The sequence below is a fragment of the Lissotriton helveticus genome, chromosome 12 (genome assembly GCF_964261635.1).
Source record: "Lissotriton helveticus chromosome 12, aLisHel1.1, whole genome shotgun sequence".
NCBI lineage: Eukaryota > Metazoa > Chordata > Amphibia > Caudata > Salamandridae > Lissotriton > Lissotriton helveticus.
The window spans coordinates 396,666,556-396,679,239 of NC_136073.1; positions in this window are offsets into that span (position 1 = coordinate 396,666,556).

A 12,684-nucleotide genomic window follows, 5' to 3' on the forward strand; every position below is an offset into this window, starting at 1 on the left:
AACTGTCAAAACATAAAAACCCAAATTTAGGTTTAATACCTTACCGTGTGGGTATTCAAATCCACATTGCTGCGCAAAAAACGCTCTGTGCTGCTATTTGTCAATATTTACCCTCTAACGGCAGCAGTCTCTCATACCAGCCGAGATGTACTAAAAACACTTATAGACTAACTCCTTCTGTGAGTTATCTGGCGTACACTTCGTAATTTTCACTGCAAAAAGACGAACATCGGGATATGTCTTAAATTATAACTTACTTCTCACTTCTCATCCTCATCCGTTTTCCAAACCACACCTGTTTAGGCCCCCATTCTACCTTACCGATAGTAGGAGACCCGCCGGCTTCAACTCGACCCGTGTAATGTTCGCGGTTGCCAGCCGTTCCTTTACACAGTGATGCGAGTGAAAGACCAGCCCTGATTGGTTCTTCCAATCTCGCGTTACTAGCGGCCATCTTGGATTGGGCTCTTACACGTAGGGGCTACATAGAAGTATACATCCTTCTTCCTTATCGCAAGACTACACATATCAACATTTTGTCTTCACCGAGTTTTTCCATAGCACAACTTTATTAAAACTCATGTGTACAAAATGCAGTTTAACAATTCTTAATATATCTGAGATCTAATACAGTGTGCAGCGGTCACTCACCAAATGCTCTTAAACATGGGAGCTATAGAGCAATGTACATCCCTCCTCCCAAGTGCGAAATTGCACATTTTAACATTTTGTCTTCACAAAGTTTTTCACCATAGCACAGCTTTATTAAAACCCGTGTGTGAAAATGTAAACTGACAATTCTTAGTTTATCTGCAATTGAATGCAGCGTACAATGCTCGCTCTCCAAGTGCCAATATTACCTTAAAAACGGCCCCAATCCAAATCTTATTGGGACCTCAGATTCACACTCACATATGGGGGATGTCATTACTTATCAATGTCTTCAGGATAAACTGGATTACCACATATCCTTGCATCATCATGCTCATCTTCACCAAAGAAAAAGAACATTTACATCAGATTAGCTTGCTGAACCCACAGGTACTGCCTGGATATCAGTGTAATTTGTTCCACTCTAGGAGTTCATTTAATCCTCTCTGTTCACTTCTCTCCTGATAGATCCACATTGCCTCTTTCATGGCCAGTAGTCTATCAATCGTCTGTGGGTCCCCTGTCACCTTCTCCAGTACCACCCATGTAAATGTATGTTTGTTCATGTAGCAATGCTGAACCAGCTTTGTGGTGATTTTGCCTGTTCTTATAGTGCTAAGGTGTTCTTGGATCCTTAATTTCACCTTGCGCATTGTAAGGCCAATGTATTGAAGGCCACACTCACATTGGAGTCTATACACCACATTGGTGGTGTTACAATTGCTGAATTGTCCTAAAAACCATTCTCTTCCAGACTGTAAAGTTACAGTAGATGTTTTGGTGGTTAGCGGACAAACAGAACAACTTCCACATGGGAAATGGCCTTTGGGAATGGTGTTGTTTTTCAATTCCTTCGCTGGTTTTACCCTTGTGTGCACCAACTTATCTTTTAGATTGCATGATCTTCTAAATGCAAAGCGAGGGGGTGGCATCTTGAACTCATTACTTGACAGCACAGACCAATGCTTACTAATTGATTGCCGTATTTTAGTGGCTAGGGGATCATATGTCATGATGACTGGGATACAATCACCCTTCTTTTTCACTTTGGTCTCCAACAGGACACTTCTTGGGGTGTTTAACGCTCTCTTTTTAGCCTGTTTGATGACTCGCGTAGGATAGTTTCTGTCTTCAAGCTTCTTACTAAGGACCTTAGCCTGTTCATTGTAACCAGTTGTGGAAGAACAATTCCTCCGGTAACGGAGGAACTGACCCACCGGCAAATTGTCTCTAAGTGCCCTAGGGTGGTATGACTCATATGAGAGCAGAGAGTTTCTGTCGGTGGGTTTCTGATGGACACTGGTTCTGAGGCCACTCTCACTAGCCTCAATATCCAAATCTAGATACACAGCTGTGTTCCTACTATAGTACCATGTGAACCGGAGGCTTTGATCTTGCCCATTCAGCCAGTTAAGAAAATCCAGTAATGCGGTTTCTTCTCCAGACCAGACGCAGAGCACGTCATCTATATATCACCTCCAAAGGTGAACATGTCCTTTGAAGGGATTGGTGGTGGAGTAGATGACGTGCTCCTCGAACTGGCCGACATAGATGCATGCCAAGCTCGGTGCCATGGTTGCGCCCCATTGATGTTCCGGTGGTCTGGAGGAACATGTTGTCTTTATAGCAAAAGAAGTTTCGTGTTAGGGCAAGTTCTATGCATTGTAGAACGAAGCTTTGGGGTGCATCATAGAACCATTCCTGTGCCGCTAGTGCTCACGCTGCTGCCACCAGCGCGGCATCTTGGGGAATACAGGAGTATAAAGACTCAATGTCGATGGTGACAAAAATTTCTTTGGAAGGGTCAAATGTAATTTCACTCAATATATTAAGAATGTCCATCGTGTCCTTTACAAAGGATTTCTGAGTGATGACAGATTCTCGCAGAAATAGTCGGCAAACTGCGATAACGGCTCCAGAACCGACTGTATGCCCGATACAATTGGCCGACTCGGTGGAGGCCGGGTCGGCTTATGTATTTTGGGTAAGATATAGAAGGCGGGGGTCCTGGGGTTGTTGTTCACCAGGAACTCCGCCTCCTTGGATGTTATCCACTTCTTTTCTTTGGCATTGCCAACTAAACCTTTTATAGTTTCCAACAACTCAGGCGTAGGGTCTTTTTTCAAAGGCTGGTAATTGGCACGACCATTCAGCAATCGGTAAACTTCGGCCTCATAGTCGCAGGTGTTTAACACGACTACTGCCCCACCCTTATCGGCACTCTTTATTGTGATTTCAGAGTTATTCTGCAAAGATTTAACTGCTTCCCAGTCTACTTTGGACATGTTTTTAAAAATCCTCTTTTTATTATTGGATTCAATAAGTTTGATATCTTGCAAGACTTTAGATTCAAAAACAGCCACTTCTGGTCCTGCCGCTTCACTTGGGGGGCAGAAAGTAGAGGGTCTTCTTAAGTTGGTGTTGAATCCCCCTTTCTCATCATAAGGTTGTTTGGCAAATAATTTTTTAAGTTTAATTTTTTGGACTGTTTCGTGAAATTCCACTCGACATTTAAAAGCATCATGAGTGGGAGTCGGGACAAACCTGAGTCCCTTATTTAGGACTTTTTCTTCATTCTCAGACAGGTGATGACTTGACAAGTTGACTACAATACTGTTCAAAGTGGTTTCCTCCCCCTGCTCCGTGTTTGTCGTGGGGAGAATGCCTGCCATTGTGGGGGTGGGCGGTTGCCCCGTCCTCTTCCCCTTCCTTGTTGGCCTGTTCCCCTGTTCGCCCCTTGTCCCTGTCCTAAAAAAGAGCGTAAGAGTACTCCAAGATCAGCGTTGTTAGGATCCTGTTGGTTGAACCTCACTCTCTTTATCTGTGGCCCTGGCTCTGATTCTTCCTCACTCGATGTGTTATCGAATATCCAGTTGGCAGGGGTATGCCTTTGCTGTTGTTGTCCTCTTTGAATAGTGTCTCGGTTAGTGGTTCCTTTTCCTGAGCGCACGCCGGGACACTCTTCGGAGTATCTGTGCGCGATATATAAATGGATTTAACATCCCCGTGTGCACTTCTTCTGTCTCGTTTGTCTCCCCGCGTGCACGGTGGAATCGTATCAATTCCAAAAGGCCCTCAGCATGGCAGAGCAGCGCATGCACTGCTTTCGCCAGGCCGAGACCTAAAAACAAGCGCTGTGATGTATCCTTCTGGGGCTCTTCATTTTTGCCCTCAGGCCTCACCCTAGACGTGAAAAAAGATCTGCACTAGAGGGGGACTAAGAACCACCATCAGCCTTTGATGCATCCCTAGTCAGACTCCTTTGTTATGCATGCCGCTAGGAAGGAGTCATTTAGAAGATAGTATCACCCGTTCAAAGAGAGTGCCCTGTGGGGTTACGCAGCAGAGCAGGATGGGTGATGGGCAGTGTGCATGCTCAGGCTCTACATGTAACAGGTCTGCAGTAATAAAGCCGCTGCATGGGCTCCTGCTGCCAAGTATTTCCAGCTTCTAAACATTTTTTTAAGCCCACAAAAAATAAAAGTAAGTATTTTACAAAGAGTTTTATTTAACGTTTCTAATGGAGAAGTATAATTATTTCACAGTATCATAATTACAGATTTTAAGCATTTTCACTATTATTTACCACAATGTCATTGTTGTTACTCATTCATCTTTTGCAGCTAACAACGCTTGATAGAGCCAATAGTCTGAGCTTGTTTTTAGTGCATTGCAGTTGTTTTATTATATATCTGGATGCAATGACAGAAAGAGGCAGCAAAATACCAGTCAGGCATTAGAGATTTTTATTTGGCATGTTTAAGCCATGCTCTTTATCACATAGTGCTGAAATCAGAAATGACAGGAAACGGAGTAAGTTCTAAGCACTCCTTTATTGGCCATCCACTCTCCTCACAATCTGGCGAACAGTACCAACATTCTAAGATCAGCTACCAGGGGAAGATACCAAGGGAAGAGGAAAAGGAGGGGAGTAAGGAACGTACCAAAAGATAAAAGAGAAAATCGGAGATTATAACACACCTTCCTTATTTATCTACTGAAAACATTTTAGATTTGACAACTTTGTCACAACTCCACCATTTTCCATTATCGAGAACTACATTGTTGAATGTTTTAGCTACTCGACAAGGAGGGCATCATTTACTTTGGCTGTGTAAATCCTTCATGCTCCTCTTAATCTGCACCACATCACATACTCTCCCCTTTGGAGCTTTAACTCCATTCCTTTTGTCATACCACTCTTTATACTTGGCTTGGTGCAGTTCAACCTTTCTACCAACTTCTTCAGGATTGGGATTCACCACCTTACCCTCATCCAGCCAACTTGGGTTAAGCTTTGTACAGGGTTCTCTCCTCCTGAGGGAAACAAAAAGGGAAACCCCTGTTACCAGGTTGGGATGATTCCATGTTGTGACCATTTGTAATGGCTAGTTGTATGTGTTCCTTGATCAGTCTTCTCATGCTTAATGTTCAGGTTGCCTAAAAAGTCCTTCATAGGCTGCGATGTAAACTGTACTCCATTGTCAGTGACCAAGGTGGATGGTATAGTTTCCTTGGAGAACACGTCCTTGAGGAAATCCAGAGCAGCACTAGTGTTGAAACGATACACACATTTCTGTGTGATCCAGTGGGAAGTGTAGTCAACTAGAACTACCATGAACTTCTTCTGGATACCCAGGTTGTCCATGGGTCTGATTATGTCCATGGCTAACTTACTCCATGGTTTACGGGGCACCTCGACAGGGGACAATAGGGCTTTGTGTGTGGACTTAGATTTGTCGCTTCTGGCACAACTAAGACAGTTCTTCACCAGTTGTTCTGCCATTGTGTCCATCCTTGGGAACTAGAAGTTCTCTCTAACTCTATTTTTTGTAATTCTGCGTCCCAAATGTCCCTCATGTGCCAATTCCAATATTCTTCTCCTGAGAATTTCAGGTGGTACGATTCTATTTTGCAGGTATAATCTGTCTCCTATGATGCTAAATTCATAACTGACCTCCCAGAAATCTTTGATCTCATCTTTTAGATCACTGCACCTGTTTGGCCACCCTTCCCTCATTATTACTTTAAGCCTGCTTAAACCCTTGTCTTCTTCTATGCCCTTTTTCCATTCTTCTTCTGTTAGGGCAGGGTCATCCACCACCATGATGGGACTGTCTAACATTTCTTTGGGGTGTTCTGTTTGTAAGGGTGTTCTTGACAGGAAATCAGCAGTTTTGTTGTCCTCACCAGGGACGTATTCCACTTTAAAGTTGAAATTCTCTAGCCCCAGAATAAATTTACCTATGCGAGGAGTAAAGTTTTCCATCCCTTTTACAGTGAAGATGAAAGTGAGGGGCTTATGGTCTGATCGAATGGTGAAATTCAACCCCCACAGGAAAAACTTAAAATGCTTTACCGCTCAGAAACACGCCAGTGCCTCCTTTTAATTACTGAGTAATTATTCTCAGCCTTAGAAAGGCACCAGGATGCAAAATCAATGATCTTCTCTTCCTTCCCGTCTCTTTGTGAAAGGGTAGCTCCCAGTCCCTTGTTGGATGCACCTAGTACCTAGCGCTGGTGAATTTATGATCTTTTTTTTAGTGTATCCACTACGCACTTAAGTTTTCCATGCCATTCAAACTCCTTGCTTTTTTAGCAGTTCCCGCAAAGGTTCACACTTTGAAGGAAAGTTCTTAAAGTACTTGGCAAAGTATTCCATTAAGCCGAGGAAGGATTTAAGTTCATCCTTATTCTTAGGATATTGTGCGTCCCTCACAGCACTTAGAAGGTTGTTTCTTGGTGTAAACCCCCTTCAGAAATGGAATGCCCAAGGTAATCGACTGAAATCACCTGTATTTGACATATGGACTTCTGTACTGTCAAAACCGCATCCATAACATTTTTTAATATGGGCTTGAGGGTACAGTCGTGGTCTTCGACTGTACATCCATACACCAGGATATCATCCTGGAAGCACATAGATTGGTCCACATCCTTCATGATTTGGTGCATGATCTTCTGAAAGACCCTCGCTGCGGACGCCAACACAAAAGGCATCCTTTTGAACATGTACGCACCTTGACGGGTGACGAAAGCAGTGAGGGGCCTAGAGTCGGGGTGCAGATCTACTTGGTGGTAGGCCATGGACAAGTCAATAACACCAAAGTATCTTGCCTGAGCCATGGTGAGGGGCATCTTATTTATGTTAGGAAGTGGGTACCTTGCTACCCAAATGTTCTCGTTCAGGCCCCGTAAGTCCACACAAAAACGGATGCCTTCTCCATTGGCCTTGGCTGCGATCACGATGGGTGCCAACCATTTAGACATGTCAACGGGTTGAATGATTCCCATATTGCACAAGTTGCTCAATTCCTTCTCTAAGGGCTCTCTCATTTGATGTGGTACTGGGTGCAGCCTGTGTACAGTAGGTTTGGCATTGGCCTTGAGTTTGATTTTGTGTTGGAAGTCATGTAGAAGGCCCAACCTGTCCTCAAACAGTTTAGGGAATTCTTCACAAATGTTGGTACTTGGCAGGCTCTCATCAGGCAGTAGTACTTGTTCTTTGTTGTTTGGATCCAGGATGATGCCAAGCTCTTTTTGGTACTGCCCCCCTAACAGAATAGATCCTGTTTCTACGATGTAAACTTTGCCTATGGTATTCCTCCCTTTGAACTTAAACGGCATTTCTTTTATTCCTAGAAGGGGTATGGGCTCTTTCTTTTAACCTGTTGGTGAAATGTCTGGTTTCTGCATTGAGTTTCTTTCCTGATTGTCTATGCACTCAAAATCGCTTCGGTTCAATAGTGTAAATGGGGAACATGAGTCAGCGATCATGGTAACAGATTTTCTATTTAACAATACATTACATTTAGGATAAATTACATTAACACTTCCTTTGTTATGCTTAAGGTGCAAAACGTACTTCATCTAACTGGGCATGAGACATTTTACTTCTTTACCGAAGGTACCTTCTATACCCCTCCCTCTCCATTGTGGGGGTCACCTTCTCTGCACACCCTTATAAAATGTCCCCTTCTAATCACTTTTTGCAAGTTACACTTTTGGCAGGACAATGAAGGTTATTTGCTAGTTGATTACTGCTACCACACCTGAAGTATCTGAGATTTCTTTCACTACTAGATATATTATCTACCACATCAGCTGTGGTCTTCATTTCTTTAATGCACTTAGCTGTATGTTCCACTGATTGTGCAATGACAACCGCCTCTCTAAGACTAGGGTTTTTGGCTAACAGTTTCTCTTGAATACATAAATTGTTAGTGCACCGCACCAGTTGGTCTCTTATGAGAGAATCTGTTAGGTTGCCAAATTCGCACAATTGGGTGAGACCCCTCAACGCTGTAATATAATTGCCACTGACTCTTGTTTTCCTTGAGACCTGCTGAAAAAAGTGTGTCTTTCTAATTCTATGTTTATTTTATCCCCAAAATGTGTCTCCTCTTTGACCATTGTACTTGCAAAAATGTCCATACCCTCAACCACTTCTCCTCCCTCATTTTCAGGTTCAGGTAATGTCACGTAAATTTTGCACCCATACACTCCCACATTGTGAAGAAGGATGTGCTGTTTGCGCATGGAACGAAAACGTTCACCACCAATAGCAATAAGGTACGATTCAAACAATTTGACCCACTCCTTCAAGCATATTTCTGGCTCTCCAATCTCATTTAGAAAGGAGGAGGGTTGGCTTATGCTTGCTGCAGCCATCATGGATTGGAATGATAGTTGCCAGTAAAATATATGAATGGCACAATGAGATAGTCTGTAAATCGGTGACTAACAGCGTAAAAAGAAAACTTGCCATACTTTAGCTGCACAGTTTTACTATGAGCCTGGCGGTAAGTTTATAAGAAGGAGATATACACTTGTGAGAGTGTAACTCATTTCTTATGCTGTGCCAGCGCAATACCCGGAGCATTGGTAAAGAAAAGGCCGACAAAGTACTTAATTAGTCACAAATTCCCTAAATGTCATGAAACTTATGCAAGTAATCAGCCATAAACTCGCCAGGAAAAGGACTCGCAAAACTGGCGAAAACAGGAAGAAAGTTTGTGAAGTACTTACAGCACTTGGTGAGAATATTAGGATAATCCCACATCAACAAAAGGCTCCTTGCTAAATTCCAAACGCCCACCTTGTCTGACATGGACAAAAGCAGGTGAATGCACTGCTTCAACTTGCTGACAGGAACACGGCGTGCACGTACCAGGGAGCAGGGTATCCTCACTGCGCCAGTCCGGAACTCTCTGACGAGAAAGGAAAGGTCGCAGAGCACTACACACCAATGACAGGAAACGCTCCATCGGAGTCTGAAGGGACTGAAAGACTCTCCGTGGTCTCATCAGCTGATTGTTCCTCGCAACTTCCAGCGTCGGCGGGCAGCACACAGCCCGTCCTAATGTCGCGTCAACAGGATTCCCCGTTCTCCTCACAGCTTCCGACACCCACGGTGACGGCAATTCTAACACCATTTCTCCGGCTGACAAGCAATCAACCTCTGAGTGGACACGACATCTCTCTGCAATCTCGTCCACAGCCCGCTTACCACCACCTCCTGTGACAGCAAACGCCAGGCAACGGAGCTTCGCCTGATGACAAGATGCCTCGTCCCCCTCAGGTCTCCAACAAATTGATGAGGCAAACTCTCCACAATCCTACTGGTCAGACAATGTCTTTGCCTCACCTCATGCCACTGTAGGACCATACAAGTGTCATGATCCCCTCATCCTAGTCTACTACGTCATCCTCAAGATAAGGTAAGGGACGACGTAGTGAGAACTTGACAACAAGTTGGTGAAGTGGCAAAGTATTAATGCTGCAACACAGCCTGATGCTGATCACCCCAGCGCTTCAATGGTTGCAATACAAGATTGAAGGATGGTGAGAAAATACCAGCAGGTAGTCTTCTAGCTTTGCTGTGTTCTCCACCAAATCCTAATCCGCCAGCAGCACTGTACTGATTACTCTGGTAATATATCCATGGATATACAGCACAGCCGCACACACAGGTAAGATTCTTTACTTCCTTCTTCCAGCACTCTTCTTCTTCAAAGGTATTATCATCTGGAGAGAGCACACAGAGCGGGAATGGCCAATACTACCCCCTTTGCAGTAACTCATCGCCAGTGTAGAAATCAGAAATGATAGGAAACGGAGTTAGTTCTAAGCAATCCTTCATTGGCCATCCACTCTCATCACAATCTGGCGAACAGTACCAACAGTCTAAGATCACAGCGCCCAGGGGAAGATACCAAGGGAAGAGGGAAAGGAGTGGAGTAAGGAACATACCAAAAGAGAAAAGAGAACATTTGATCTAATAACACATAGGTTTCACCACTTTTAGAGACTCCCACAGTTTTTGCAACCCACTTAAAGCCCTGCTTATATACTATACCACACACAAAATAAAACTCCACACAATAACACAATACGTGATACCATCCACAACTTGCCACAGCATATCATGACATGCAAAATAGGTCTCAATGCAAGCTCTAGTTTATCAGGGGAGGCAGCCAGTGATGATCCTGATAAGGGGGATTCATAGCAGCTGCAGATGGTATTTACTTCCTTTTTGTCTTCAGGCTGCACTGAATCCAATTGAAATTGTAGGCAACGCGGTGAGAATCTGGAACTGACTTCCGCCTCAGCTCCGGACCATCACCTCCTCCCAGGCCTTCAAAACTGACCTCAAAATTCTCCTCCTTCAAAGACACTTCCAAATTTAATTCACGCCCTCTCTATTATCTGAAGGAAGACCTTCCATTATAGAAAATTCTCTTCTCCATGACTATGGAAGTGCCTTCCCAGTGTGTTCTTGTGGTTTGAGTGTCTGACATTTATTGCAGTATTATCCTAGCGTTTGGTACTCTTTTGTAACATGCACACGTCACTTTTCTCTTGTAACACACTGTTTGCTACCTCTTACATTTTGTTTGCTTTAGATACTTTCACAAGTGCCACCATTGCCTACGTAACGTTTGTTCTTGTGTTTGAGTGTCCGCCATTTATTGCAGTACTATACCTCTACTTGTACTTTGTACGCTTGTGTAACCTGCACACATGTCACTTTATCCTCCTGTAATGTACCGTTTGCTCACGATTGTCACTTTTGCCTCATGTAACTTAACATTTGCTTTTGTAATTTGTTCACTTGTAATTTTCTCCTCATGTATCAGTACTGTTCCTATTCTGAAGCACTCTGACACCTTCGGGTAAAGTCTGCGCTATATAAAGACGCATAAAATAAAAAATAAATAAATAAAAATAAGGGCCCCTGAAACTAAACCCAAAGCCTGCACATATCTTTTACCCCTGGTGACATCTCCGGAAGTGATATCACATGATATTTGACCCCTCTGCCGTTACTAAAAGTGACATCATCAAAGCGCTTCATGAGGGGGCGTGATGCTTTCCAGGAAATAACTGAGCAAACATAAAACAAGAAGAATCTGAAGCAGAGTCTTTTTATTCAGCCCAGAGGTCACAAGCAACCTGCGATGGGTCGTAAACTGCCGTCTAGGTGTCGCAGCTGTGACCTCTGGCGGCCGCTCCATAACATTTTAGATGTTGCCCTGGACATTCTTGGGTATTGGACCACAAACATCTGCAGCCCTTGCAAGGGATTCAGGTCTACTCCATTCAAAGACATCATAAGGACACCTAGAGCCCTGGGAACAGACATATTTTGGCGCCTTCTGTTAGGAATATAAACACCTAATAAGTGTTAGATCTTTACATATTCAATTATGACAGACTGTAACGTTAGTCAACATAAATAAATGAACATCTAGATTGTCAGACATTTGAATGTGTTTAGTTTAATCAATTTCAGCACAATGTCTGATAGGTTTCAGTTCTTTTAGTAACTTTTTTTGTCGTCTATACCTTTTATAAACTTAGGGGGCTATTTATGAGGCTATTTGCGTCGCCAAGAGCGAAGCAAACCTTAAGACAGATTTTTGAAGCCACACAAAATCACTTTCTGTCTCTCTGAGTGGCTCCGAAAATCGTAACGCAAGGCAGCACACATTGCTGAGTTGTGTTACTCTGCCCTGGTAAGGCGTTCCATGGGGATTGTGTGGGTGTTTTCACGCAACTCCCATTGTTTTTGATGCATTGCCAGATTTACAAGAACTTGTACACCTGGGAATGCCCCAAAATCCTACACCCCTCCCAGGGGAGGCGTAACAAGGAGAAATATCTCAATTGTTTCTTCCTTTTTCTCTGTGTGCTACATTCTGCAGCATACAGAGAAAGAGGAATATGCCTCCCAGGATTGTTTATGTGAAGGAAGGTGCCCCCTTTCTGCACAAAAACAATCCTACATCCAATGTAGGCTCCCTTGCACCTTAGTGCAAGGGTGCCTGTGTTGGCGCTAGGCAGCCATAATGGCATCAGTGCAGGTTGAAAGGACAGGATTGTGCCATATTGCCTTAAATAAGGCGCATTCCTGCCATTTCCCTGTTGCGCAATGCAGCGCAGCAAGGTGACTTGATACGCTGCACTGCGTGACTTCCCCATTAATAGGCCCCATAATTCTCAAAACCATTTTCACGTGGTCATTGCAAAATGTGCACCCCAAAACATAAGCGTGCACAACAGAAATCAGTGTTATAGCAGAAGAGAATTCTTATTACACTGATGTGTTGCAGCTGTGAGTCAATCAATCAAATCAATCGATCAGGGTTTTGTAAAGCGCAACTACTCACCCTTAGGGTCTCAAGGTGTTAAAAAGGTGGAGGGTGGCGGCGCCGTAGTGATTATGTTGATTGGACTTGAGTTTTTGAATGCATATAAAATATACATAGTATTATGTAATAGTCTGCATTGCAATATATGCAGTGATTGACGTGAAATTGGATGGTCTTTGGCTCTGACAATTGCAGTAGCTGTCCGCGGAGGGCTAATTCCCTCCTCCCTCCTCTAAATGGGGCTTTATGTAGTCAAGTTGACTGGGTCAATCAATACTGAATGGGCTGTAACTTCAGAGGCTTTATGGAGGATGCACAGACCATGCAGATTTGAGCTTTAGACAGCAAAACAATATCTTAGGTTACACATATCTTC